The sequence below is a fragment of the Sebastes fasciatus genome, chromosome 4 (genome assembly GCF_043250625.1).
Source record: "Sebastes fasciatus isolate fSebFas1 chromosome 4, fSebFas1.pri, whole genome shotgun sequence".
Classification (NCBI taxonomy): Eukaryota; Metazoa; Chordata; class Actinopteri; order Perciformes; family Sebastidae; genus Sebastes; species Sebastes fasciatus.
The window spans coordinates 39,186,214-39,193,022 of NC_133798.1; positions in this window are offsets into that span (position 1 = coordinate 39,186,214).

Sequence of the window (6,809 nt, forward strand, 5' to 3'; positions counted from 1 at the left end):
TATCACATGTTTTTACACAGCTTTAATTTAAAAACTCTACATTATATACATTGTCTGGAATGTACAAATTGTGTGCACAAATGTTACTATTTGTATTATTATTAAAGCTCATTGGAAGCCAGAGTGAGTTAATGCTTTAATGATCACAAACATATATTTGTAACTAATATAGGTCACATGGTGTCACTTTGAGGACGTCTCTCTTTCAGTATGGTGATCCCTGCCTCCTGCTGCTGCTGCTGCTGCAGAGTCAACACAACCTAGGGGGCGACTCCTCTATATATAGGCTCTAAATATAACTGGATTGTGCTGGAGGGACGTCATTCCCAGGCAGGGAAATGATTTGGCAATCCCTTGTCAGTTTTCCAAAGTGTTCACTAGGCTGCCTCCTGCGCACTTTATGCGCATAAACAACATGAGAGGATCGTAACAAAAACGCAGACCTCAAAACATTAGATTAGATTAGATTAGATAGATAGATAGATAGATAGATAGATAGATAGATAGATAGATAGATAGATAGATAGATAGATAGATAGATAGATAGATAGATAGATAGATAGATAGATAGATAGATAGATAGATAGATAGATAGATGGATGGATGGATGGATGGATGGATGGATGGATGGATGGATGGATGGATGGATGGATGGATGGATAGTAGATAGATAGATAGATAGATAGATAGATAGGTAGGTAGGTAGGTAGGTAGGTAGATAGATAGATAGATAGATAGATAGATAGATAGATAGATAGATAGATATATAGGTAGGTAGGTAGGTAGGTAGGTAGATAGATAGATAGATAGATAGATAGATAGATAGATAGATAGATAGATAGATAGATGATAGATAGATAGATAGATAGATAGATAGATAGATAGATAGATAGATAGATAGATAGTAGATGGATGGATGGATGGATAGATAGTAGATAGATAGGTAGGTAGGTAGGTAGGTAGGTAGGTAGGTAGGTAGGTAGGTAGGTAGATAGATAGGTAGATAGATAGATAGATAGATAGATAGATAGATAGTAGATGGATGGATGGATGGATAGATAGTAGATAGATAGGTAGGTAGGTAGGTAGGTAGGTAGATAGATAGATAGATAGATAGATAGATAGATAGATAGATAGATAGATAGATAGGAACAGTACATAAAATGTAAATGTCAACACTAAAGACATATATCCAAAGAATACAAATATAAAGAATATTGGAATACACTATAAATATACCTGACAACTACAACTAGCATAAAAAAAATCTGAATTATAAACAGAATTATCCTCTATATACATTAGCAAAGTGTGCAATAACACACTATATACATTAGCAAACTGTGCAATAATACTATATATGTATACATTAGCAAAGTGCAATAACGCTCTATACATTAGTAAAGTGTGCAATAACACACTATATACATTAGCAAACTATGCAATAATACTATATACGTACACATTAGCAAAGTGTGCAATAACACAATATACATTAGCAAACTGTGCAATAATACTATATACGTATACATTAACAAGTGTGCAATAACACTCTATACATTATCAAGTGTGCAATAACACTCTATACATTATCAAGTGTGCAATAACACTCTATACATTAGCAAGTGTGCAATAACACTCTATACATTAGCAAAGTGTGCAATAACACAATATACATTAGCAAACTGTGCAATAATACTATATACGTATACATTATCAAGTGTGCAATAACACTCTATACATTATCAAGTGTGCAATAACACTACATACATTAGCAAAGTGTGCAATAACACTCTATACATTATCAAGTGTGCAATAACACTCTATACATTATCAAGTGTGCAATAACACTCTATACATTATCAAGTGTGCAATAACACTCTATACATTATCAAGTGTGCAATAACACTCTATACATTAGCAAGTGTGCAATAACACTCTATACATTAGCAAAGTGTGCAATAACACAATATACATTAGCAAACTGTGCAATAATACTATATACGTATACATTATCAAGTGTGCAATAACACTCTATACATTATCAAGTGTGCAATAACACTATACATTAGCAAGTGTGCAATAACACTACATACATTAGCAAAGTGTGCAATAACACTCTATACATTATCAAGTGTGCAATAACACTCTATACATTAGCAAGTGTGCAATAACACTACATACATTAGCAAAGTGTGCAATAACACACTACATACATTAGCAAAGTGTGCAATAACACACTACATACATTAGCAAAGTGCGCAAGTTACAGTGTTTTGTTCTTCAATAAAAGAAATAATTGAGGTGGTAAATTTGCAAATGTAGCTGTGCAAAATTCAACATGTGCAAGATTAGTTAAGATTAATATTAAACACTATCCATGAAATCTAATGGCCCGTATAAATAATAGGCTACAGGAAATTCAAGGGGCACAAAAGAGCATAAAATACTAAAAGTTGTTACTCCATACAGCAGACACACTAGAGGTCACTATTGACTTTGTCTGGCAGTTCTCCAAGCTGTACAGCTTCTATGGAGACCACAAATAGGTTTGAGATGTTAAAAAGAAGTGAAGGCCAATTTTTTAATATATTTTTTAATACATAACATTTAGAAAAAAAGTTTACTTTAACTTTAATACTTTAAACTTTAATCAAAATAAAGTTGTTATTATTATTAATATTGTGATCCTGCATCATTTACAATTCGGAGAAACCTACAAATTAAGCCATAACGAATTTATCAAAGATATTAAATGAGCACCTGTTGTGTGCAGAGATGATAACTGTACCAGTTTTAAGACTGGAATTTTACATTTACAATTTACATATTTACATCTCAGATAGAATAAATGCACTGTGCATTTGCACCATTGTATTTAGTTGTAGTTGCATGTAAAACAAAAACAATAAATAAATTAAAAAACAAAATAGCATATGAAGCATTGTTAAGGATTAAACTGTCCAACTGGGAGAAATTGTGAAATAGAATGTACCATAAATGAAAGAAAGGTCACTTGAACAAGATTGAATTATATCTACAACTATATGACAATGTCATTAATCATTAAATCTATATTTATATCACTATATGAACACACAGGGTTATATTACATATAATTTACTGTCGGTTATAGTCTGCAAATCTGAATTTAGTTTAAAAAATAATGGGATTTGGTTGTGAATAGGGAGATAGAATAGGATGTTGACTGAATTGTACACTGATTTTTTTAATTGATTATATGTATATGTGTACATACTGCGTGCATATATATGTATGTATGTATATATGTATACAGTATATATGTATATATAAATAGTTTTTATTTTATTTTATTCTATTTTATTTATTTTTTTATTTTTATTTTTTTACTTGTGTATATTCTTTTTATTTATTTATCTATTTTTTGTATATAATATGTTTTTCCTGTATCCATACTGGCTTATTTTATATTAATATTAGGTTGGTTAAGTTTCTTTGTACTGAGAATGTTATTATTGGGGACGTTTGTGAATGTTTGTTCTGTTGTTTCAAAATGAACAAAAAAACAATAAATATAGTATTGGAAAAAAATAAAATAATAATGGGAGTTGTTTCCCCACTGGTGGGCCTGTTCCTTCTGTAGGTTAGATATAATACACATATTACACATATTACTTCAATGCAAGCAGTCAGTCTATAGATTAAACACAAAACACCTGCCTTAAAAGTCTGTATAAAATCACTAAAAAACACTGTAGTGTATAATTTACACAATTTCCTTTGACCGATGGTATTTATACATAAAAAATAATTTATTTAACAGCAGCAACTTTTTTTTACAGCAGACATTTTGACATGTCATAGCAGGAAAATCACAGGCGTACCTGATAACGATAATTTAATTTTAGGCATGACGACTCACAGGAATGGCTGGTACGCTAAAGAGTCATCATTAACGCTATATGATTTCCTGCTAGTTAAAATGTCTGATGTGATAATGGTCTATAACGCCAACGTTTTGAGAGTGAGAAAGCTTAAAATGATAGTTATGAAAGTGGTTATTTCACTTATATAAAATGGCCCCTCTGTAAATTGAATCTCACATTTCTAGCTTTAGAAGAGACTTCATGTTCAGAGAATAAAACTGTTATCCTGACCTGTCGTCTTTAGCCAGACTCTCTGAGAGCACTTAAACCTGCTGATTACACCACTGGTTAACCAGACAGCTGATAAAAGACCATATTTAGAGACATGACAGTTCCAGCTGACATTTTTTTTCTACAACAGGAAAGTCTGTTCTGTCACAAGAGGGCAGTAAGTCTCCGTTGATGCATGGTCCCATTGTCAAAAGTCCATCAGCTGCTCTAGTTGAATATAATGTATGTTGTTAAAGCTGCAGCGGGTAGAAATGGAGCGAATATGATTAAAAACAAAGTTATTTTTATAAAACGGACATTATAACCTGACAGTAGTGCATGAGACAGGTAATCTGAAAAAATAATCATGTGCCTCTGTGTCCTCCGGTGCTCCTAACGGCATCTGCAAGATTTCACAGACCGAGCTGGAGCCTTGCCGTCTCTGAGCAGCTGTCAATCACTCGCAAACTCCGACCAAACGGTCAAACTAGGCAGCGCTGATCAAATATGAATCAATATTCTGTTACCTTAATGCCTATTTCTCTCCTCAGATGTTGTCAGAATCATCTTGTAGTGCACATGACCAGAGCACAGCCAATAGGAACGCTCTCTCTCTCTGAAATGACCTGTGATTGGTCAAAGTCTCCCGTCACGGGCTAGACGTTCTAAAGCCTGAAAACAGAGCCATGAGGAGGAGCAGAAGTCTAGTTATCTCTCAGAACACTTGAATTACAATATGCTGAAAGGTTATTATGGGATTTTTGCCCAATGATGCCAAAAATATACTGACTACTGCAGCTTTAAGTCTATCAATTTGATGATGTATTAGAGTTTTGACAACAGGATTGACCCTGCTTTCCTCACACATAACCACTACTGTTCATTTATTAGAGAGATAGATAGATAGATAGATAGATAGATAGATAGATAGATAGATAGATAGATAGATAGATAGATAGATAGATAGATAGATAGATAGATAGATAGACACTTTATTGATCCCGAAGGAACTTTAGGCATCCAGTAGCTTAAACAACACGTCCCAACACCAATACACCTTAAAAAGAGATAAAATCAAATAGAATAAAGTAAAATAAAATCAAAAATAATAAAGGAATATCTTATCTCTTAATAGTGGTATAGCTGTATAACATGATAATACAAGAAGATGTAAGAAATGCTGTGAGAAGATATAATAAGAAGATATATTCTTATTCTTATTAATAATAATAATAATAATAATAATATTAATAATAATAATAATAATAATAATAAGATTTATTATTATTATTATAATTAGTATTATAATTATTCTAATTATAAAAATATAGGTGTAGTTTTGGTTAATACAACAATAACAATAGTAATACTAATGATGGTGTTATATATTTATATATAATATGAACGAAAGATACAGTTTCCAGCAGTCAAGTACTCAGGTGAGTGTGTACGCAATGTAAACTACACAAACAATAACAAATATTAACAAAATTAAAGTCCCATATTGTAAAAAGTGAGATTTTCATGTCTTTTATATTATAAAGCAGGTTTAAGTGCTTTATAAATACTGTTAAACTATCAAAACGCTCAATATACGGAGAAACACACACACAGCCAGTATTCAGTAATTGTGCGTTTGAAACAAGCCGTTGTTAGGATTTCTTTCCATATGTGATGTCACAAATATACAATATATATAAACCATTACACGGTTTTGAACATTCTAAATGTGTCCCAGTTTATTTCCTGTTGCAGTGGATGTAAATAACATCAGCTGACGGGAAGTAAACATGGACCCAAGCTGTTGCCTAGCAACGCAATTCCTTTGCCATTCCGTTGAAATGCACTAAAACGGAGCGTTTCAGACAGAGGGTGAATACAGGTATATTCAGGCACACAGTATGAGGAAAATAAAGTTTTTTTTAACATTACAGCATGTAAACATGTTCTAGTAGAAACACAAAATACAAGTTAATACGATGTGGGACCTTTAAAAGGTTCCATATTGCAAAAAGGGAGATTTTCATGTCTTTTATGTTATAAAGCAGGTTTAAGTGCTTTATAAATACTGTTAAACTATCAAAACACTCACTATACGGAGAAATACACACAGAGCCCGTATTCAGTAATTGTGTGTTTGAAACAAGCCGTTAGGATTTCTGTCCATTTATGATGTCACAAATATAAAATATATATAGACCCATTACACGGTTTTAAACATAAACATTCTAAATGTGTCCCGGTTTATTTCCTGGTTGCAGTGGATGTAAATAACATCAGCTGACAGGAAGTAAACATGGACCCAAACTGTTGCCTAGCAACGCAATTCCGTTGAAATGCACTAAAACGGAGCGTTTCAGACAGAGGGTGAATACAGGCATTTTCAGACAGACAGAATGAGGAAAGTAAAGTGTTTTTTTTAACTTTACAGCATGTAAACATGTTCTAGTAGAAACACAAGATACAAGTATGAACCTGAAAATGAGCTGATATGGGACCTTTAATACAAATAGCATCAGTGCTGTGGAAGCCAGTAATCAGCAGCCAGCAGCCAGCAGCCACTGTTATCTGAGTATTTTAGATAGGGGTTATTATGTCAGTATCTTATGGACAGAAGAGAGTCTCATCTTGCTGTGTAGATGTCCTGCTGGAAGTGTAAAAGTTGGTCTGTAGATAGCCTTCCTCCTCCTC